Genomic DNA, 25,136 nt, shown 5'->3' on the forward strand with positions numbered 1-25,136 from the left:
TTATATTTAGTCAACAGTGTGAGCTTTATCTTTGTTTTTAGCTACTTCATCAGTGTTTGAATGATGCTCTTGCTAAAACGTCCTGCTTAAACTTGTGTATATAAATTATGTATTTTCTCAATCCTTTTTCAACGTAAATACTTATTGCTTACTCAATTTCTTAAGGCCTTGGGGCTAAATAAGGGCCAACTTGCTATATAAAAAGAGAAAAGTAAAATAAAATGGCAATTGAGAGATCTCCTTTTGACAGGAGGCTTCCCTAGTGACTCAGATGGTGGCCGATAGACAGAGTGGCTACAAAGACTCTAAGCACATGTGTGTCCCCTACCATCAACATACCAGGATTTGAAAAGCAATTTCAGAAACTTATCTGATAGAAGCAAATTTTTTTTAAATAGAAATATCAATTATACTATTTATTTGATCAGTTTTGCACTGAAACTGTGTGAGAGATTTTGTAGCAATAGCTACACTGAAATGTAAGATACATCAGATGTTAGGTGATTCCAGTTAATGGACAATGGATAGGTCATGAATGCAAAGTGGAGTAGTATTTTTAAGTCCAGATTTAATAGTATGTGACAATATGTTTTAGGGCATCATGAAAGAAGATGTTTTAAATCTGTGAACAATGACAATGATCTTAAATATCAAAAAATGCTTTGTTAATTTCCAAGTTAAACATAAAAGAAATTGTCCAAAAGAATATGAGGAAAAATTAAATTTATGCAAACAATTAACTGTTGCTTATAGATAAAAGGGACATGGGCATAGGTAGTTTGTGGGCATATTTCATAGAACAGTCAGTCAGCACAAATATTTTAAAGAAAAATGCGTACTAACTCTGTGACACCAGATTACTATTTTTTTTTCTTTTAATAAGCCTTTTTATTTGCATGCTTCTCAATTTTTTATTTAAAAATAATCAGTTATACCAAAAAACTATAAGGATCCATCTAGTCCTACAAAGAATAGCAAGGAGAGATAAGAAAGCCTTCCTCAGTGATCAAGGCAAAGAAATAGAGGGAAACAATAGTATAAGAAAGACTAGACATCTCTTCAAGAAAATTAGAGATACGAAGGGAACATTTCATGCAAAGATGGGCACAATAAAGGACAGAAATGGTGTGGACCTAACAGAAGCAGAAGATATTAAGAGGTGGCAAGAATACACAGAAGAACTATACAAAAAAGATCTTCACAACACAGACAATCATGATGGTGCGATCACTCACCTAAAGTCAGACATCCTGGAATAAAAAGTCAAATGGTCCTTAGGGAGCATCACTATGAACAAACTAGTGAAGGTGATGGAATCCCAGTTAAGTTATTTTAAATCCTGAAAGATGATGCTGTGAAAGTGCTGCACTCAATACGCCAGCAAATTTGGAAAACTCAGCAGTGGCCACAGGACTGGAGAAGGTTAATTTTCATTCCAATCCCAAAGAAGGGCAATGCCAAAGAATGCTCAAATTACTGCAAAATTGCATTCATCTCACAGGCTAGCGAAGTAATGCTCAAAATTCTCCAAGTCAGGCTTCAACAGTACGTGAACCATGAATTTCCAGATGTTCAAGCTGGATTTAGAAAAAGTAGAGGAACCAGAGAGCAAATTGCCAACATCCGTTGGATCACAGACAAAGCAAGGAAATTCTAGAAAACCATCTATTTCTGCTTTATTGGTTACACCAAAGTCTTTGACTGTATAGATTGCAACAAACTGTGGAAATTTCTTAAAGAGATGGGAATACCAGACCACCTTACCTGCCTCCTGAGAAACCTGTATGCAGGTGAGGAAGAAGCAGTTAGAACTGGACATGGAACAACACACTTGTTCCAAATAGGATGAGTACATCAAGGCATTATATTGTAACCCTGCTTATTTAACTCATGTGCAGAGAACATCATGAGAAATGCTGGGCTGGCGAAAGCACAAGCTGGAATCAGGATTGCTGGAAGAAATATCAATAACCTCAGATATGCAGATGACACCACCCTTATGGCAGAAAGTGAAGAAGAAATAAAGAGCCTCTTAATGAAAGTGAAAGAGGAGAGTGAAAAACATTGGTTTAAAACTCAACATTCAGAAAACTAAGATCATCTGGTCCCATCACTTCATGGCAAATAGATGGGGAAACAATTGAAACAGTGACTGACTTTATTTTGGGGGGCTCCAAAATCACTGCAGATGGTGACTGCAGCCGTGAAATTAAAACACGCTTACTCCTTGGGAGGAAAGTTATGACCAACCTAGACAGCATATTAAAAAGCAGAGACATTACTTTGTCAACAAAGGTCCATCTAGTCGAGGCTATGGTTTTTCCAGTGGTCATGTATGGATGCGAGAGTTGGGCTATAAAGAAAGCTGAGCGTCGAAGAATTGATGCTTTTGAACTGTGGTGTTGGAGAAGGCTTTTGAAAGTCCCTTGGATTGCAAGGCAATCCAACCAGTCCATCCTAAAGGAGGTCAGTCCTGGGTGTTCATTGGAAGGACTGATGTTGAAGCTGAAACTTCAAAACTTTGGCTATCTGATGTGAGGAACTAACTCATTGGAAAAGACCCTGATGCTGGGAAAGATGAAAGGTGGGAGGAGAAAGGGACAACAGAGGATGAGATGGTTGGATGATTACTGACTCGATGGACATGAGTTTGAGAAAGCTCTGGGAGTTGGTGATGGACAGGGAGGCCTGGCGTGCTGCTGTCAATGGGGTCACAAAGAGTCAGACACAACTGAGCAACTGAACTAAGCTGGAGTCCTACAAAGCTATAAATCTAGTGTATTAGAAAATTGAATATAAGACTGCTTAAAGCTCTGTGCTCAGAAATGGCCCAAAAGATTTCCAAGCAACAGATCTGCCATAGAGAGAATAGAAATTACTATTTATATTATATTTAGTTGGGACTTGTAAGAGAAAAAAATAACTCTTCCCTGTTCACTATCAAAATTTTTTGAAGATGCAGTTAACCTTCAAAATAGTAATAGAGAATGATAGAATTAATAATAGAGTGCTAGAGAATTGTTCTGGATACAAGTATATATCTTTTCAAACTAGGCACTAGAAAATTTGAACCAAAAATTTAGTCTTATTCTTTTTAATTTAATATCTTTATAAACAAACATACTTGTTTGTCTTTATTTTCATTGCATGTGTTTTTTCCTCAGAATACATTTGAATTTCACCTAATGTGCTTCAAGCTACATGTATGTATGTATATATGTTTGTGTATACTCACAGACACCAATTCCACCAAATATTCTATGAAATACCAGGTAGAATCTGAGAATTTATAAAAGCAAACAGTGTCATTTTCCTCCAGTAAAGGAAACATAGAAACTATCTTAATAGGATATGTTGAGGATATATTTATGATTTGGCTGAAAGATAAATTCTAAGGTCTGCTATGGTTCAGAAAACTTTCTCTTTTGATAGCAAACTACATTCTCAAGTATTTTGTGGTTTTATGTGTATGCATGCATTAGTGTTTCCAGTGATATGGCCATCTTTGTGTTACAGGTTCCTTTATTTAATGTCCAAAGGCTGTGGAAAAAATTGATAACAAATAGGGAATAATAAACTTTTCCAGGAAATATGTAACTAAGGTGGGCACACTGTGTAAAATGGAATCCCAAATGATTTGAAGTTAATTTGTTACTAATTATATAGTAGCGAATGTGAAAAACAAGTTTATATGTGAGATAGTAAAGAATAATTAATTCAGAATAGCCATAAGTTTTACTTATAGATAGGCAGGTCTAATTAAAAGTGTAGCCAAATTTGATTTAAAAGATGTAGATATGCCCAGTGAGGTCATTTTTACCTTTGGCTGTTGATAGTTACTGTTTACTCTAATTTCTCTTCCCTCAGGTGATATTTGGTGTCATACAGAAAAACATTTGACAGAGAAGTGTTGAACTTTCACCTGGAGGTTTTGGTTTCTGTAAAACAGCCTAAAACGGTAAAAGTTCATCTAAAGGCTTTCTTGAGTTATTGTTGCCAGGTCTACTTCCCAGACTTATTGAATCATAGCACTCATTTTCTTTAAATCCAGGATCTGTTTCTCATTGGCAGACATATTTAGATTCAGCAGATTAAAAGCTACCAGTTAGCAGTGTTGCATTTCCCTTTGTCTTATATCTGGTCTCTAAGAGAGCGAAGAACTTTTAGTCACAGCAGGAACTTCCTGTAAAATACAGTATATGACTGTGTTTTCCTCCTAAGCCACACCCTTTATTCTTTCTAGGTGCTGGGCATTTCCCCATTACTTTAGGTCACTTAAATAGAAGTCAAGAAATGTAAATGTGTTTTCATTTATTTTCAATAACTAGTAGACATATAAATAATATATCATTAAATATATGAGTAAGACTTTACGTTAAGCAAACAAGCCACAAAGTGGAAAGGCTTGTCCTGTTGCTGCTGCTGAGTCACTTCAATCATGTCCGACTCTTTGCGACCCTATGATCTGCCGTCTTGTCAGGCTCCTCTCTTCATGGAATTTTCTAGGCAAGAGTACAAGAGTGGGTTACCATGCCCTCCAGTGGATCTTCCCAATCCAGGGATCGAACCCAGGTCTCCTGCATTACAGGCAGATTCGTTACTGCTGAACCACCCAGGAAGCCCAAGACTTGCCCATCTGGGCATTTTTAAGTGTATTGTGACTGATGGGTTAACACAGACAGAAAATTAGATAATCTAGGAAAGTTATAAAAGTGGGCAATTTAGGAAAAACTGGCTTGAAGTTAAAAACTAGCAAAATTATAACCCTGACAGGTATAAATGAACTGTGGCACAGGCTGATTGGAAATTTCACTTTGAGTGTTCATGCTAGGGTCTGCATAATTTGGGAAGAGGAAAAATTTTATCAAAACTGATCTATTTCATAAAAAGGTAATTAACTTGCTTTGAAAAGAAGATTAAGGAGGACTTGGGAGATAGGATAGAAGACAAAATGAAACAATAATAAAGTATCTAAATAAAAGAGACGGGGTTTTCTATTGGGGGAGAAATGTTCTTTTTTTTTTCAGCTTGGGGTTTTCCTACAGAGGGGAATTCACACACTAATGACTATTAGAATTAATCTGGAGTCTAATGAACTCTGCTGAGATTTGGCAAAAGGGTTTGATTCTTAATTATAAGTATAGATCTATCCCATGAAACGAGCTTTTCTGATAGGATAAAAACCTCTTTCAAGATAGGAACTCTTTGCTCAACTGATTGCTTTTTAATGGATCATTGTATTTTGGAAAAAGACTAAAATTTTTTCACATCTAATGACAAGCTCTTTTGTTTTTGGAAGTGCATAATATTCTTCATTATCAAAACAAAACTTCATTATCCATAAATAAATGTAAGCTATTTATTAATCTTAAACTAAGATTATAAATTACTATACATAGAAGTAAAAACTCCAGTTACAAAGGACATTTCTTAATCTCCTTATAATTTATTATCCTTAATGACAAAAGAGAAACCCTTATGGTATCTTCTAACCCACTATTTCAAAGTCTTATATTTATTTTCTTACTAACAGCATCAAGAGCTCATTTCCATGTGATACACGTAGTATCTCATCACCTTATCCCAGATCCAATACATCCTCCTGTAATTATGTCAAGTTAAGAACATGAGATTAGTTGTTTTGGTTCCAACTCCATGCTACAGTGAAAGGTATGATATTATAATTCATCATATTTTCATAGTAAAATGTTATATGCATATTTATCAGTAAGCTTATTTTAAGTGTACTTCTCATGGAAGAGGGAATGCAAAGATGAATTAAACATGCCAATTTAGTGCAAGTGTTCTTCTAACTTTTCTGTTGATGCTATTTCTAAAGTAACTTTAAAACTTCATCCATTTAAGTTACTCAGTCATTTGCAAAATGTAATATTTGGCACATTTTAAATGTTGATATTTTAAACTATAACTGCTATATTATTTTCAATGAAATATAAATGCAACAACAATTTAATACCTACACCATCAATTGTAGAGAAATGAGTGTTCTCTTGACAGCTGGAAATTTCTTAATCTCCTTGACATCATATTCCACTCCACTATCCACCTTTTGCTTACAGAATTTTTTTCTATTGAAATAAATTTTTTAGTTTTCAAATTCTTTTAAGTGGCTACATTACAGGAGAACCAGGAAAAATCATAATAGAGAAACAGAATGAATAAAGACAGAGTGGAGCAAGAAAGATGGAGGGAGGAAAAAGTAGATCACTGAGTGAGCAAGTGATGTTTAAAAACTATAATCTTGCAGTATCTTCCTTTTCCTTTGAAGTATTTGCATGGTTACTATGCAAACTTCTCCTAATCTTTTCCTAGGAAAATCTTCAATGAAGTCTCCCCTGATCAAAATATTCTATGCAACAAAACACATGCCTAGGTTGAAATTTTATAAAAAAATTTACCTGTCTGAATGAGTGTTTTAAAAATCTTTATCAATTGCTTGACTATTACAATTTTATTAGAAGAATAATAACGATGATCATGATAATAGTAGCTAACACAAGACTTACTCAATTCCAAGCCGTGATCTAAGTACTAAATATTTCCATGTCTACTTCTATCGTGCTTCCCTAGTGGCTCCAATGGTAAGATTCCACCGGCAGTGCGAGAGATGCGATTTCAATCCCTGAGTCAGGAAGGTCCCCTGGAGAAGGGAATGGCTATTCACTCCAGTATTCTTGCCTGGAGAATTCCATAGACAGAGGAGCCAGGCAGGCTACAGTCCATGGGGTTGCAGAGTCAGAAATGACTGAGAGACTAAGACTTTCACTTTTGCAGAACTTCTATCAGTTCTAACAGACAGTGACCACCAAGTCTGGAAGCACCAATGATACATAATAGATGATGACCAGTTTATAATACATAAAAATGTAATATTTACCTTTCAATCTTTATGATCACATTATTAAAATATATATAAAATAGGTACTGTTTATCCCAGGTTTACCTATGTGGAAACTGAGGCACAATTAGATTTATTAACTTAAGCAAGTGATTAAAAAAACTATTTGATTCAGGATTTGAACCAGAGAGTTTGCCTCTAGAGTTTATACTTTAGATCAGAACATAATAAATTCATTACAAAATTTGATACATAATTTTTAAACACAAAGTAAAATTTTATTATAAATATATCAAATGAGATGAAGAAAGTAGAGAGGACATGTGTACTTTTGAAAAAGGTTTGGTAAACATGAGTGTATCCATTGTTTCTGTACTCATTTTTATGGCCTCAGAGATTGTTATGTCCTGCAGAAATGTTTTGTAAAATATTAATAGTGAGACTCAGAAGGGTGAAATAGTATGTGTGTGTATAAAGAAGTAAAAGGGAAACTATGAAAGAAAAAGTGATGTGGATGACTGGCTGGCAACTTACACCTTGGGAATTTTGGATCTGGAAATCGAATTTTGTACAACAAGCATTTTCTGCCTACTCCTACTAACCCAGTTTGTAGATCATTGATCTAAAGTGTAAGACATATGAAACAAAAAAATTCAATCTTACCAAAAATAAAAATGCATTGCATTTGAAAACTATTAGGCTGAGCACTGTAGTCAGAAGAATGAATAAAACAAATTATAATTTAATGTAAAGCAAATGTGAAAAGGAATAAACAGGTAAATGTATGAAAGCTTATAGTATCTACACTACATCAAGGGCTTCCCAGCTGGGGCTAGTGGTAAAGAACCCAGATGCCAATTCAGGAGACTTTAGAGATGTAGGTTCAATTCCTGGGTCAGGAAATTTCCCTGGAGGAGGACATGGCAACCCACTCCATTATTCTTGCCTGGAGAATCCCATGGACAGAGGAGCCTGGTGGGCTACAGTCCATGGGGTCACAAAGTGTCAAACACGGTTGAAGCGACGAAGCATGCCTGCACACTACATATGACAAGTACCGTGCTGGGTTTAGTCGCTCAGTGGTTTCAGACTCTGTGACTATTTTGGTTGCCATGACCTCCTCCAGGGGATCTTCCTCTTCCAAGGACGGAACTTGCTTCTTCTCCTGTGTCTCCACATTGCAGGCAGATTCTTTGTCCATTGAGCCATTGGGTAAGTCTGCATATAACTTGGTTCCCATTAAACTTCAATGACAACTTACTTTTACCTTTCAAATATTAAATAATTGTCATTATGAATAGATTGTTATCATAACTCATTATGTAATTACCATTAACACTGATACCAAAATTTTCTTACTGAAGGAATCATTTTTGTATGTAAAATGCATCAAAAATAACATCTGATAGAGCAGATACATAACAACAAATGCTTGCAGTTGCTTAAATATAAAAAGAAAAATCTCCTCTCCATGAATCAGTGTTAGAAAGTGTATTATTTTCACTCCTATAAAGAAAGCAGGAAAATGAGTGATAAAGAGGAAGAGAGGCTCCAGAAAGATGGAGAGAGGCTGGGAATAGATAAGATATTGGAAAAACCAAGTGATCTTTATAAATGATGATGTCTACCACTTGATCTGAAATTCTTTACATTGCTAATATGTGAATCTCTCCTGAATATTTCATATGAAAATATTCAATGCAGTCTACTACATGCAAAACGATTTAGGTGTCTGGAATTTTTTATAGAGATCAAAGAAAGAACTATTTCAGGGATCACTGCAAAAGAGAACAACTTTATGCACAAAAATAGAGTCTGATTAAAAGTAAGGTAACAAGGAGATTTCAGAGAAGTGCATTTTCAAAGAATACTACCATTTATAGGATGCATTATAATATAGAAATCTCTTACAGATTAGAATACTTGTAGATTTTTTGGCACTGAAAATGAGACCCCCAAGTCACTGGATCAAGAACAATACTGAATTATTGAAGTGGTGCATTATACTCAGGTTCATGCTTTATTTTGCATGTGAGATATGTGAGCTAACATAAATGACAAGTATATATAGCAAATATTTCTCATTAGTTGTGCTAAACTCATTTTGTTGAATCCATTTTTATTTATTTTATTGGAAACACAGCTAATTACACATAAAGATAAGAATTGGTATTTTTTTGGATATTCCAACTATTAGAAAACTGCATCTTTTAACTCTTTAAAAAATTATGTTTAAAATATATGCTATATATTTTTACACCTACTCTTTGTAACAGGTCATTAATTACATCTTCTAGAATAATGGTGTTCCCTAGTTTACCTGTTTTTAACCCTGAGCAATAAGACAGTGTGCTATTCATTTTTCAAGGGATGGTAAAACAATTATGCATGAAGTTGATCTATAAGAGTAAGTTAATCACTAAATATATAATTTTGGGGAAACATTCTAACACAATTTGTAATACACTTAACTGTTTACAGGCACTATAAGATGTACTACAGAGAGGTTTAAAATAGCTCTTTACAAATGCTTCTTTAATGTAGCTCAGGGACAAGAATGATGGACATAACAAATTAAAGGACAAAAGTAGAACGTAAAATGAAACCTTTGGAGATGATGATTAAGCCAGGAGCCAACGTGACCAAGAAGAGTTAGAATTAAGGAGAATCTTAGAGTTTATTTTTATTTTGAGCAACTCTCTTTCTTTTTTTTTTTTCTTTTTCTCAGATTTAATCTCCTATTTTAAACATAGGGAGACCACATTCCAATCTATTTATGTGACATGCAAAGTCAAAAGCTTAGCTAGGAGAGACATGCTCACAATGGACCAGCCCTCAGTGGCCAGCCTCTGGAATTACACACCAGTGGCCCCCTTGCTCCTTGTGTATCCTTACCATCTTACCAGATGAGATGTAGTAACCAAATCACTGGCAACTTGGGGACTTATACGCTATGGTCCTGGATTAGAGAAAACTAATGTGCTTATAAGATTTCTCTTTAAAAAGCCACCAGATCATAAATACAAATTAAATCCAGGGTCCTGAAAGTGTCTTATTTGAGTTAAAGTCCTACAATTTGTTTCATTAGTTTAGTGGAATACCAATACCCTTTTTTTTTTTTTTGTAAATTTACCTTAATTTAATTCCTGCTATTCTAATCAACCTGACTCTCTTGATTCTCTGACCTATTCATAATATTTGCTGAGAAAACCTTCACATTGTTCTGTGTAAAAGTACACTCTGATTGTTAAGAACCAGGCATTCCTCCTGCCTGAAGAGCCATTTTAAAGAAGGTATATAATTATTTCATGGACATAAAATGATTTCTATTAAAGAAACATTTTTATTAATGTATATAAAACTAAAATGTATAAAGATGCTTAATTTTTCCCCAAATGATGTATAAGCATAATGCAATCAAGGTAATAAAAAATTTTAAACGTCAGTTAAGAAATAACAATGATAAGACAAATAGACCCTAGAATCCAAACCAGTTTGTTAATATCACTTAGCAAATAGAAAAATTTAGTTATGTTATAAATCAGTAATAGAATGGATGCATTATTTGATAAAAAGCATTGCTACAACTGTCCATCAGTTTTGGGAAAAAATTTGTATGTGAAATTCAGTTTCAGTTGGTTTAAGATTTAAATGTGAAAATGGATCTATTAAATTATTATAAATTTAAAAGTTAATATTTTTACTACCATGCAGTCAAAGAGAATTTTCAGTAAGAATATAAAATTTTAGTGATTAATAGAAATGGATCCTTCTGATGCCAAAATTCAGTCTAGCTGGAGACATTCTCCTTGTTTTTTCCTCTTTCTTACCTTTTACCTATTTGTCAAGTTTCAGAGTCTACTGAATGATTATGTAAATAAAGAAATGAAACAATATTTGGAGTTAGAGGAATCGAGCTATTAAAAATCACATTATTTATTACAAAGAGCTTCAAATGATACATTATTTCCAGCTCCTGTCTTTAATTCAGAGTGATTACAGTTAGAGGACCCAGAATTTCAGAGCTGAAATGGACCTGGATGTCTCACAATATAACCTGCTCATTTTATAGATTTAGAAGTTGGGAGTTCAGGAATGTTTGGTGATTTGCCTCATATCCCACAGCAGAGGCAGATGAGCTAAGACTAGGAGTTCTCTTTCTTAAGTCTCATTTCTGGGATTTTTGTATTAGGTTAAACTTAAACTGCATGAACTGTGGTGTTGGAGAAGACTCTTGAGAGTCCCTTGGACTGCAAGGAGATCCAACCAGTCCATCCTGAAGGAGATCAGTCCTAGGTGTTTATTGGAAGGACTGATGCTGAGGCTGAAACTCCAAGACTTTGGCCACCTCATCTGAAGAGTTGATTCATTGGAAGAGACCCTGATGCTTGGAGGGATTGGGGGCAGGCAGAGAAGGGGACGACAGAGGATGAGATGGCTGAATGGCACCACCAACTCGATGGGCATGAGTTTGAGTAAACTCCGGGAGTTTATGATGGACAGGGAGGCCTGACGTGCTGCGATTCCTGGGGTCGCAGAGTCAGACACGACTGAGCGACTGAACTGAACTGAACTGAACTGAAACTGCATGTGAGTCAAACTAATATGATAGCAAACTGGTTCTGTTATATTTTTTAATCTTTCCAGAGATCATTTTGTCAACCTCTTTCTTGCTAGAATTTAAATACATATCCACCTTAAACCCTCCATGCTAGAAATAAAATTTTAAAAATTACCATCAGGGCTACTGGTGTCTCACAAAAAATCTCACCAATACACTGCAAGTCAGAGATCAATTTAATGAAGAGAACACAGTTTAAATTCAGACCTTTCATTTTCAAGCCATTTCCAAATTATTTCCTTCAAACTAGCCAATATATGTTAGAATTTATAAGTTGGAAAGACAGAAAAGAATAGGCAATCCTCTTAACTTCCATATGAGGATGACTGGTACTCACAGATAGTGGAAATTAAAGACAGTTTTTGCCCAGTAAGTGAATCTTCTTTCATTTTATGCTCTTTCTTACATGTCTTCAATAAGCAAAATTGGGGCTTTAAAAAATTGATCTGGCACCACTTCACATAAAAAAGTTCAGGAAGAAAAATTCAACTGTCAGTTATAAGTAGGCATTTCAAGCATTCACACCATGCTCTAAGGAACAGTGAGTCATATGAGATTCAATGTGCAAAGGAAGTTGACACATAAAAGGATAGAACAACAATGATGAGTTCCCAAAGACATGCTGTAGGACAAAGAATAATTTTAGAGGGTCTATTTTTGGTCCAACAAAATGACTTGGGAATTTAAAGTTGGAATAAGGAATTAATTCACTCAGCTTTGAATTTAAGATAAAATAATTCACTAGCCTTTATTTTTCATTAATGCTATTATAGTTTATTGGGATGATGCATTACTGAATTGTTAAATACTTAGCAGTCTAAAAATAATTTAGGACAGGAAAGCTACTTTAATTTTGTCGGGAAGGAGGATGTGAGGTATAATAATAATCACATAATTAATATTTTATCTGATATGGAACTACAGTACTAAATATAAATAAGAAGAGATATCTGTCTTCAACAGTAATCTTTTTGGAAGCACCAATGCCCCTGAAACTTGAAATTAATGCCTACGATTGAAATTGAAACTGCTTTGCCAGGGAGTTCTAAAAATAGTAGCTAGAGAAACTTAAATCTTTAATTCAGCTAACCACCATTTTCCTGTTCCCTTATATCCTTTTACATTCCAATTATGGGAAAGGTTTATAACCATTTGTAAGAATATAACAATGACTATGTGAATCAGAAAACAAAGAACTTTACAGAGGAAAGGAATTTAGTTCAAAAGAGCAACCTAGCCCTATTACTTTATACATGAAACATAATTTGTTATACATATATGCTGCTACTGCTGTTAAGTCGCTTCAGTCGTGTCCGACTCTGTGCGATCCCATGGACTGCAGCCCACCAGGCTCCTCCGTCCATGGGATTTTCCAGGCAAGAGTACTGGAGTGGGTTGCCATTGTCATCTCCTATTATATATATATATTTATAGTTAAAACAAGATTAACCATAGACATTATATATTTGTGTGTGTGTTTTTGTGTGATGTTTGTGGCTAATACTACCAAATTAAGGATATTAATAAATCTTATAAGAGCCATTTGTATTAATTTAACATTCCTAGTCCTCTGGCCAAGGGAACAAAAACATGTGGGATAAGTTCATACCCAAAGGTCCGAAGGAAATGACTTTGTAAGTTTGACAGATGTCCATAAGTCCATCTTTATCAGTAGTTTGCTAGATTGCCTTTCAACATTTTCTTGTATTCAGAAGTTATTTGGAGTTATATTATGTATCATTCTGTGAAATCTTTCTTATGATTGTTAACATGCTCATATTGTCCTCAACTTCATTATAAATCTAACATGTTACTTTCATTAAGTCATGAATGCCTTTTTGTAATATATTCATACGAAATACCTGAAGGTGGGGCCATCCATAGTTTTGACTGGTGGTAGCACGAATGGTTGGTGTATCATCATAGGATCCTAGATGACAAGAGAACATTCTTGTGAATTCAGTAATAATATTAGTGGATAGTGGGATTTTACATAACAAAGTTAAAAACTAGCGTGCTTTCTTAAAATTACAAACATCTATTTTAAATGTTTCATTTTAATGGGAACTTGGAAGGTATTGTTTCAGGTAATTTAGGTTGCCACCATTTTAACCTGAAAGGTGATCGAGAACTTTGTTCTTGGACCTCGTTTGTTAAGAATGAGGATTTTAAAGCACATGTAGATGGAGGATGGTGCCTGTTGTTCAAGATCTTAGCACTAGGAAGAAATGGACGTCCTCAAACGTTCAGGAGAAAAGTTGTTCCTGGAAGAAAGGATGGCTTGGTCAATGATTCTGAAATGGAATGACATGACTGGTTCAAAGCATATAAAGAAAGCCAACATGGTCAAACTGAAGTGAATGAGGGGGAAAGAGTGACACAGATCTTGTCAGAGGAAGCTAGACGTTAGACCACATCAGTAATGAGATTTAGCGCTCCTTAAATATAGGATATCATTAACAAGTGAGATTCATCCACTGCTAAACTAAGAGTTAACATATATAAATGTAGTTTACATGTTTCTTTTCAGACTCAAAATAATGTTTAAGGCAAGATATACCTTGATTTTCATTTACACAGTACTATTTGAACTTCTTTAAAGTACTTCTTTAAGTACTTTAAAGTATTATTTGGGTTTCCCTTGCAGCTCAGTCAGTAAAAAAATCTGTCTGCAGTGCAGGGGACCCGGGTTTGATCCCTGGGTTGGGAAGATCCCCTGGAGAAGGAAATGGCCACCCACTGCAGTATCCTTGCCTGGAAAATCTCATGGACAGAAAAGACTGGTGGGCTGCAGTCCATGAGGTCGCAAAGAGTCGGTCATGACTGGGCAAATAACACTTACTTACTTGTTTGAACTTATAGTATTTTAAGATGTCAAATTTGCATTTGCAAATTTTTATCTCCAATAATTTATATTGAGAGTCTTTTTTAAAAAATAAACTTGCTCTTATGGATCATCAATTTGCTGCTACATCCAACAATAATTTCTGAATTATTACAAAAGATTTTCATGAAGTCACTAGGCATCCTTGCATGAAAACCCAAAAGTATAAGAAGCTTATGTTAAAAGCAATCTCTGTAATAAAATCTTCTTTTATATAAATAAAAAAAAATTGAACTGGTTTGTAAATTTTTATACCCTCACACATTTTAATAATTTATAATATATTATAAATGGTCTAGCATATGTTGTCATTAGGATAGTGATCATATTAAAGAGATGTGTATTTTTACATAGACACTGCATACAGTTAGAATCTGGATTTTCTACTAGCTATTTTGGAAAAAATAACAAAAAGTCTTGTCAGTCTCAGACTTTACTGGCATTCATATGGAATTCACAAGGTTCAGAGTTGAAGTTTATTTTGAATACTTTCCCAACTTGCTAGAAAATGCCACTAGAAATAGATATGACCATTGAGTGTTTTTTTTTTCCCTGCATGGTTCTAGACATTTCATTTTTAATCCCAACTGAAAATGCTGTGAAAGAATATTTCCATCCTTTTGGTGATAAGCTTTAGTAGAAAACAAAAATGTCAACAATTACTTCTGACTACCAGTGAATATATTGATGAGATCATTTTTGTTAGTAGACATATTGCATATGTTAATAAAATATAATGTATGTGTCAACATGGTATTCCACTTTCCTCTGAAAATATCAGTATCTGCAGTACCAAAAAATACAAAGAAAATGTTATAAAGCCTTAATTAAAATGATTAAGATACCTAGAGAAAATTGAAAAGAAAGTTAATCTTGTACAAGCAGCACCACTGACTGAAGTGTTTAGACAATGAAATCAAAATCAGCTAAACCTTAGAAACACAGTAAATAAATGCATTACTTAAGAATGTTGGATAAACTGTCCTGATGTACTGTTGCCATGGTGAAGCACAACAATGAAGTTAAAAGAACAAATACACAAACCTAAGTGTATTTATTAAGAGGAAATCAGAAACTTGAAGAAATGTATTCGTTAAATTCAGCCCATGGATACAAAGGCAGTCAAGCGGTTTCCAAAATGAGGAATTGCACGAAGACTCAAACTGCAATGCCTTCTAGGATAACTTTATATTTAGGTAATTTTACAGCAGTAGAAAGAGAGACATGATCTCTTTCAGAGACTTGTAAGCACCATGAATGATTTAAAACAGTTGAAAGATTATTTTAAAAAACCCCACATAATACAAGTTATGATATATTTGTTATAATTCATATAATTCATAACACCAATAGTGAATCATACAGTATTTTTTAAATTATTTATTTCTGTTGCTCTGCTTTCTGCCATACATCAACGTGAATCACTGGTAGGTATACAAATGTCCCTTCCTTTTCTAATCTCCCTCCCACCTCCTACCCCATCCCACCTCTCCAGGCTGCCACAGAGCATAAGATTTTGAGTGTGTATGCTCTGTCAATATAGGTTAATTGATTCTAACAAACGTACAACTTTCATGGGGGATATGAGTAATAGAGGAGGGGGTAGGAAGAGGGTTATGTGGAAAATCTTTTACCTTCTACTCAGCTTTTATAGGAATCTAAAACAACTCTGAAAAATAAAGTCTTTCTTTAAAAGGCACACATACATCTGAATGGAATTATTCTCTTTCTTCCTATTTTTAAAGAAGATATGTATTTCATGGGATTTTTGAATGAGAGGAAATGGAAATTTGGGGGTATGGTTCTAGGCATTATCAATCTATGTTCTTGGTCATGATGAGAAATGCCACTCATCCATACCCAGCTTTAAAGCAATAAAACAACTTGTCCTTTCCCTGGACCCCCTAACCAAAAATAGTCCTTTCCTCAAAAACATATAAGCAAAAAGTGGTTTTACCATAATTCTACATTCAGTCACTTCTACCCAATTAGAAACAAATGTTTTGGAAGAAAATTTTAATTTGTTTTACATGCAAATTTGCTGTGATTCATAATTAGGGCAATGCAAATTAAAACCACAATGAGATACTATGTTACGCCCACTAAAAGCTGGCAAAAATTTAAAAGTTTGACATTAACACCAAGTATTGGAAAGGATGTGATGCAATGGGAACCTTACACACGGTGGGAGAATAAATCGGTATAAGAATTGCTAGGATCCTTAAATCCTACTCATAAATGTATTCCCTAAAGAAACTCAGACATATGTACCAAGGAAATATGTTTAAAAATGTTCATTGCTTCATTATTTGTAATAGCAGAATTGTAGAAGCAATCCAAATGTTCTCAGCAGAAAAAAAGATAAATTCATACTAAGGAACACCGAAGCAGTGAAAAGAACCACAATTACACACATTAATACAGATGCATCTTCAGAACATAATGCTGAATGAGAAGCAAGTCTCCAAAACTATATTCAGAAGGATTCCACTCTCATAAAAGTAAAACTAAAAACATAGAACTAAATAATACATGGTTTAGAAATACAGATGATTATGGTCAAGCCATAAAGTAAAGCAAGGGAATGACTAGTACAAGTTTAGGCTAATGGCTTACTTCTGGGCACACACATGTGACTTAATTAGTGACAAATATGGTGAACAAGATGGGTTCTGGGTATACAGGAATTTATTTATTTAAATAGTGCATTTTAATAATCTTTTATATGCATGGAAATTTTAAAATATAAAATGGTTTTATAGGACAACATGCAGAGTATGATTCCTTACTATGGAATTAAGAACTTGTTATAGATCTGTGATCAAAATATATAAAAATGCAATGTGTTTCAGATAGGTCTTGGATGTAGGGTGGGAGATGGAGATGACTTACACAGCACTGATCAATTTTAAAGTTTACTTCCTTTCGTCAGAATATTGTTAAGATCAGACCCCTTTTAAGATGTAATAGATAAATCATAATATATGCACAGTTTAAACACTTTGTAAATTTTAGGAATGTGATTTAGGTGTGTGAATTCTCTTTTACTTTAGGTTAGTTTCTTAGCTATATGGAGGGAATTTTGAGAGACCAATGATGAACAACCTGTGAATCTGTGTATATGTTTGTATTTGTGTGTGTGTATACTTTCCCTTGAGGCCAGTGAAAAAAGAAAGGAGGGGTAAAGTTGCACGTTGGATTATTACCAAGTTTCTAAGACTTTTAAGTTATAATGATTCAGTCATGGAAAACGTGCACCTCAAATCACAAAACTAATAATTCTCTAAGCAAGAATGAGAAGGGAAAGCAAGATGTATCTTGTTATATATGTGTAGTCCAGTGTGAATTTATACTTATTTTTTCATTACTTAATCACTTGATTTAAACACATGCCTTGTTCACTCTAATTTTGTTATTATAAATTTGCACTCAATCATATTATCACCTCTTATTCTCACAAAATCCAAAGTAAAGAGAAGACAGCTTTCAGAGCATGTAGGACTCTTTTCAGCATCATCTTCCTCTGTATGTTGAGCCACCTCAGATTGATTTGGTATATTTGGAATGAGCCAAGAGATGTGCAGTTAACCAAACCAGGTCTGCTGCTTTAAATGTGGTAGGATTAAGGGAGCCCAATTTCTGGGCTGCCTCTTGAGAAACTATCCTAGACAGACTAAGATGTTCCAGTGGGTCAGACTCTATGAACCCTTCACTTTTAAAAGTAGAATCTTGAACAATTAGGCCCAACTTCTAGAACATGATTATCATTAGGAAATGGCATTTGCTTCTCACAACTTCTTCATAAATACTTGTCACCTCTTATCAGAGGAACAACCCTTAAGCTTAACACTCAACCCCATTCTTCAAACAAAGGACAGTTAAATTTTCCTATCCAACATGTTATACCAAACAGCTAGAAGGATTTTCATATTAACTTCTTGTCCACGGTCATGTATCCAGAGTATCTCCACTTCTTAATTGATGAAGTTCAGTGCTGGATTTTTATTTCCTAAACTTTCTGGTAAATAATATGTCTTATCAAATCAATTTATCTTCTTTTAGAGCTTCTCCTTTTATCTTCTCTCTTTTCCTCTCTTTATTCTGTTTACTCCCCTTCTCTTTTTCTGCTTTCTTTTACTGACAAATCACACCCCTCACTCTGGCTTTATATCACTTTTTTGACTCAGTAAGCAAAGATTACTAAGTTAATTACATTTTTTACAGATATATATATATATATATATATATATATATACATATATATATAGATATAGATATAAAATCTCATCTAGAGACCAAATATATATATTTGGTCTCTAGATGAGATTTTTTCAGAATCTTTTCTGTTCTCTTGAGCAGTTCCTCACTCTCTAATCTTGTTCCTTTCATTTATGGTTTCATCAACTTCTGGTTGAATCTTAAAAGCTTTCACCTTGCCATTTGCCCAGATGCTGTGATCAGATATGACCTGGTTTTACTTGAAGGAAGAAAAGTTTAAGGTTTGTGTACTTTTTAAATTATATGTTTAAATATATACAATTAAAAAATATGGTCCATGTAAACAAGGAGAGCACATCCACTCCTTTAGAAACAAGTGAGGTGAGGACCAAGTAAGAGGAATTAAAATATAAATAATTAAAGAATTGCTAATAGCATTTGCTTGTGGGCAACATCATGGATTATCAAACTGATTTACAGTCATATTCCATGCTGTAGGTTAGCAAGCTCTGCCTCTAGAAAAGAGACACTTAACAGAGTCAAGGAGATCCAGCGTATGTAAGAGCTGAAGAACTGCTAAAACTGATAAGGAATTTTTGGCCTGTACCCATAAATTCAATATGCAATAAAGAGTCAATTATAATAATTGGGGAAATTATTTAGTTTAGTATTAGACAACTATTCAGACTTCAAAACAGCTTTTTCATTCTACAAGCAGCACTCTATTAGAAAAGGTTCTCAGGAATACATGGTACCTCTGCTGAATCTAGATGAGAGTAAACAAATATTTTGGCATTGCCTTCTGCTGAACAGGACTGCTGGGAGTACCCATTTTTCATTGTAAGGCATGATTCTAGCTTGAGAAAGTGTGGTGTCTCTGCTCACTGTGAGAAATCAGTTATTTTTGCACTCCAATTTTATGTGCCAGGTACCTGGACTGAAAATTCTATTATTATTCTATTATTATGTAAAGTTTAACTGCCCTTTCTACCATTTCATCAAGCCCTTCTAGGTTAGTAATTGTCACATTTTGGTCTTTTAAAAGCTATTTTTGGTTTCAGCTTTTATTATTATTATTGTTTATTCTAAGATACTTGGGAAAAAGAAAATGTGTTGTAGAATAATTGGATTGTCACATTATATGTGGGGCTTCGCTGGTGGCTCAAACAGTAAAGAATCTGCCTGTCATGCAGGAGACCACATTATATATAAACATATCATATATACACAAACATAAATACATGTATATAAACATATCAGAATGAATGTAGAATAATTATAAAACAAAATACAATTTTTGTTAGGGCATTATTATTATTATGTTTTATAATAGTAACTTTATTATAAATTGGTATTTGCATGCTCAGTTGTGACTACCTCTTTGCAACCCCATGGACTGTAGCCCACCAGGTTCTTCAGTTCATAGGACTTCCCAGGCAAGAAAATAGGAGTGAGTTGCCATTTTCTTCTCCAGAGGATCCTCCTGACTGAGGGATGGAACCCAGGTCTCTTGTGCCTCCTGCATTGGCAAGTGGATTCTTCACCTCTGCACCACCTGGGAAATCCCTTTGATAACACCACATTAAAGCCAGAAAGATGCTTCCGCCTTGGAAGAAAAGCAATGACAAACCTAGATAGCATTTTAAAAAGCAGAGACATTACTTTGCTGATGAAGATCCATATAGTCCAAGCTATGGTTTTTCCAGTAGTCATGTATGGATATGAGAGCTGGACAATAAAAAAGGCAGAGCACAGAAGACCGGATGCCTTCCAACCGTGGTGCTGGAGAAGGGTCTTGAGGGTCCCTTGGACAACAAGCAGATCAAACAAGTCAACCCTAAAGGAAATCAACCTTGAATATTCATTGGAGGAGGCTTTCCTGGTGGCTCAGATGGTAAAGCATCTGCTTGCAATGCAGAAGACCTGGGTTCAATCTCCAGGTTGGGAAGAGTTGCTGGTGAAGGGAATGGCCACCCACTCCAGTATTTCTGCCTGGAGAATCCCATGGACAGAGGAGCCTAGTGGGCTACAGTCCATGGGGTTGCAAAGAGTTGGACACAACAGAGCAACTAACACAACACACATTGGAAGGATTGATGTTGAAGCTCCAATACTTTGGCTACCTAATGCAAAAGGTTGACTCATTGGAAAAGACCTTGATGCTGGGAAAGATTGAAGGTAGGAGGAGAAAGGGAGGACAGAGGATGAGACCGCTGGATGGCATCATCGACTCAATAGCCGTGAGTTTAAGCAAACTCCGGGAAATAGTGAAGGACAGGGAAGACTGGCATGCTGCAGTCCCTGGGGTCACAAAGTGTCAGACATGACTGAGTGACTGGACAACAACGACAAAAGTTAGAAAGTTCAAAAAGACTTAAAGAATCCATTTCATAGGTTACTTTTATGTTTTGAGCAATACTTCATTGAGTACATAGAGTTGTTTAATACAAACAAGTATATGGTTTGGAGAAGGCAATGGCACCCACTCCAGTACTCTTGCCTGGAAAATCTCACGGACGGAGGAGCCTGGTGGGCTGCCATCTATGGGGTTGCACAGAGTGGGACACAACTGAAGTGACTTAGCAGTAGCAGCAGTATGTGGTTTAAAGTCCAGTTATACAAGATATGTTGAAGAACAGTAAAATTACAGCCGTGACAAGTGTAAATAGTGTTAGTCGTTCAGTCATATCTGACTCTTTGTGACCCCATGGATTGTAACCCACCAGGCTCCTCTATCCATGGAATTTCTCAGGCAAGAATACTGAAGTAGGTTGCCATTTCCTTCTCCAGAGGATCTTCCTGCCCCAGAGATGGAACTCAGGCCTCCTGCATCATAGGCAGATTCTTTACCACCTGAACCATCAGGGAAGTCACAGCCTTGACACATTCATATAAAATGTGTATATATACACATACATATTTTTTTCTGAATACTTTGGACATAAACCCCTGGAGAATCTAAATAGAAAAGAATTGTTAAAATTTATGACTTGTGTCAATTAAGAAGACATATTTTGTGAAAATTTATCATGAGCTTTCAAACAAATCATGATTTTATTTAGTGACAATTATATATTTTAATTTATAAAATAGTCCTTTGGCTTTAAGTTTAGAAAACTTGCAGAACTATACAATGATGAAAGGGCATTGACACCTGGCACTCTTTTTTAGAATTATCTTTAAATATTTATAAATCAATACTTAAAAGCTTGAGAAATTACAGATATAGAAATATGTAACTCATCAATTATTACAGAGATGTATAATTTTTTGACAATCAAACAGGATTTGTATCCTACCCTACATGCTTTTTTATAAGATTAATTTACTTTCTTTCAATTTCCCCACTAAGTGTTCTTTTTCTCCTACTATAGACATTTTAGTGCTATTGTCCAAAAAGGCAACTAGTCATGGAGGAAGACTTTTGTTGGGAGGCAACAGTGGGCAAGTCTGCCAGTTTCAACAAGAAATTCTGCCAATTTCAGCCATTGTTTGGCCATTTAGGGAAATGCTTCAACATTCTGTGTTAAAACACTGAGCAGCCTTCTCATTTACCCCAGTTTGAAAGGTCATGCCTTGGAATTCAGTGAAACCTGAATACTAAATACATTACTGAAAGCATCTTTATTTATAATGATAGTAAGGGGTAAATATTAGGTTGACCTAGGAATAATAAGACAGTAATTAGTCTGAATATTTTCTCTTTGGCAATATGTAGTGACTAACATCTTCAGAATTTCAGCTCTGATATCTACTGTGCACTGCATACAAAATCAGAGTCACTATCAAGTTTTCTGTGGAGACTGGTAGAAAGAAACATTCATTCATTTAGTCATTTATTAAACAGTTTTTAAGTACCTATTAATGCAGACACTTATCTAGGTGCTATGTATCAGTGGGGAAAAAAAAATACAAGTGCAGTACTTGTAGAGCTTAGAGGTTAGTGTCATGGACAGAACATAAATAATAACAGAAATAACGTAAATTATAATAGATGGCTTGTTGCCAGGTGATTGATTTTATAGTAAAAAAGCAAGGACATGCTAAAATAGGCAAAGATGAACAATAGGGTTTTAGTGGTATGCAGTGTTGCAGTGTCAGTCACTCACTCCGGTCCAACTCTTTGGGACCCCAAGGATTGTAGCCCACCAGGCTCCAGTGTCCATGGGATTCTTCAGGCAAAAATACTGGAGTGAGTTGATGTGCCCTCCTACAGGGGATCTTCCAGACCCAGGGATTGAACAGACCCAGTCTCCTGTATTGCAGGCAGATTCTTTACCATCTGAGCCACTGGGGAAGGGGTGTAGGTATAGCTGTAGGTTTATTTTAAATAGTGATTAGCTTAAGCCCCAAAGAACAGCTTTTGCCTGAGCAAAGACTTAGGCATACGGATATCTAAGGGGAAAGTATTCTGTGCTCCATAAAAGAAACTCAGATAAAATTTAATCATATCTTAAATAATGTGTTGACCTTCCTTTAAACTTACACTAGTTGGTATCAGAGGTACTAGCAAAGAAATCAACTTGTTTGGAGGTAAGTGAAGTGAAGTGAAATTGCTCAGTCATGTCTGACTCTGCAACCCCATGGACTGTAGCCTACCAGGATCCTCCGTCCATGGGATTTTCCAGGCAAGAGTACTGGAGTGGGTTGCCATTTCCTTCTCCATGTTTGGAGGTAAAGGACTCAATAAAAGAAAGAAGAGCTACTAAAATACAGACTCTAGGAACTACAGGCCCACAAATAAGAACAATTAGTGTTTTGTTTTGTTTTATTTTCATATTCAGGTGCTACATGATGCATATGTGATGAAGAATAGAGAAAAGGAGACATAATAAACATTAATAGAAAGTTACTCAATTCATTCAAATAACTTTTATTATAATTTTATATCAATAAAGTAATATGATACACAATGGTCTTTGCTTTATTTATTGGCCACACTATGTGGCTTGCAGGATCTTGGTTCCCCAACCGGTGATTGAATCTGCGCTCCCTGCTTTGGAAATACAGTGTCTTAACCACTGGACTGCCAGGGAAGTCCCTGGTCTTCGTTTTTTTTCACAAATGTTAATTTTAAGAGTTATTCAAATTGGAATTGATATACTGTGATAGCTCTCCAGATAGAAAAGCTTACATATTGTGTTTACAGACTATTTTCCTCACACAATAATAAAATTATGCAACTATGTGTGGAAGAAAAAAGGACCAGGGTGTAGGACAAATGATTTAATGGTTTTGAGTAATTAGGAGCAGGGTGTTGTCTGTGTAAAAATCTAACTTTGTTTTTAAGAGCACATGCTATTTCAAGACCTACATCATAGTTACTGTTAGTGAAACCCTCTGAGGACATCCTGAGCTGGGATCTCCTGCTTCTAAGTTTGGATCCCATAAACTAGATTTATTTATCTTATTCTGGCTTCTAGCATCAGAAACTACATGCAACATTGAAAGGTTTGAACATGCAGTCTTTTATGGTCTGGATGGTACTATAACTAAGAAAATTGGGATTTTGTAGCCTTAAATACATAATCTTTTATGGTACTGAACTGGTGACAGTTGAGAATTTCATGAACTGTGAGCTTTCAGGGTTAATCTGAAAATTTACAAAATTAGTGAATTTTTGAAGGATGTTCAACTTACACAAAAACTCTAATATAAGCTCTTTGATTTTGATATATTTACTTTGAAAGAAGTAGGATGGAATCTGCTTCATTAAATATGGAAAAATATTAATTTGATTATCAAAAGACTTGGTAAGAATTCTAATAATTTTGAACTGATAACATGGAATCTGTATTTGGAAACTGTAAAATTAAGGAAGTTAATTCATGTGAAGAATTCAATTAATTAAAATATTAAACAATATTTAGGAAAATATTTTATGGATTTCACCCTTTACAGTTTGCTCTACACCTTAAACCGTGTTTATATCTCATTTGAAGAACTTCCTATTCAAATTAATGAGTCCAAACATTCTTCAAAGCTTTATTGTTAATGATATCACTTTCTTTAAACACATTCTTTCTAGCCTAAAAAAATGAACAATTTCTGCTATACAACCATGACAGTTTGGGTGGATTTAGAGGCAAGGAAATCTTTCTGTTAAAATTTAAAATGTTAAAATTACATCAGAGCAGTTGAAAAGAAAATGTTTCAGAATATCGAAGACACACAATTGTGAGCCTAGTAAAATCCATTAGATTATCCCTTATTTCAGGGTTTTTTCTTTTAATCTATAATCCAAGGTTTCTTAAATATAATAAATACATGCAGAGTCAGAATTATATAAGTCTGGCTCATAAGTATATGAGTCAGAAAATATCTGACTCATCAGTTTTTATCATTTTAGAAAACATCCTAGTTAAGGCAGGATGTCCCTGATTTCGGGACAAGATGAAAAATGGAGTGACAGCCAGCAGGATAGATTAAGAGTTAATAGGTTCTTTAGTCAGTGCTGTCTTGCACTGTGCTGAGGTGGAGCTGATGTTGTCCAGACCCTGGGTCTTGTCTTGCTCACCTTTAACCTCTAACATAGGGCCTGGCATGTCATGGAT

The 25,136-nt window shown here is 34.9% G+C and overlaps 1 protein-coding gene across 6 annotated transcripts in view; it reads right to left on the minus strand.

Moving 5' to 3' along the window:
• The window catches only part of CALCRL (calcitonin receptor like receptor), a 129,329-nt gene that overhangs the window by 90,699 nt on the left and 13,494 nt on the right, over positions 1–25,136 (minus strand). For 4 of the 6 annotated variants that reach the window (XM_065931902.1, XM_065931898.1, XM_065931903.1 and 1 more), the window contains exon 2: positions 13,343–13,410. The exons of the other annotated variants lie outside the window; for them this stretch is intronic. The gene's annotated coding sequence lies outside the window, so the exon portion shown is untranslated. The remainder of the gene's footprint in view (positions 1–13,342; positions 13,411–25,136) is intronic. 6 annotated transcript variants of the gene reach the window in all.

Source organism: Muntiacus reevesi, chromosome 3 (genome assembly GCF_963930625.1).
Source record: "Muntiacus reevesi chromosome 3, mMunRee1.1, whole genome shotgun sequence".
Taxonomy (NCBI): domain Eukaryota; kingdom Metazoa; phylum Chordata; class Mammalia; order Artiodactyla; family Cervidae; genus Muntiacus; species Muntiacus reevesi.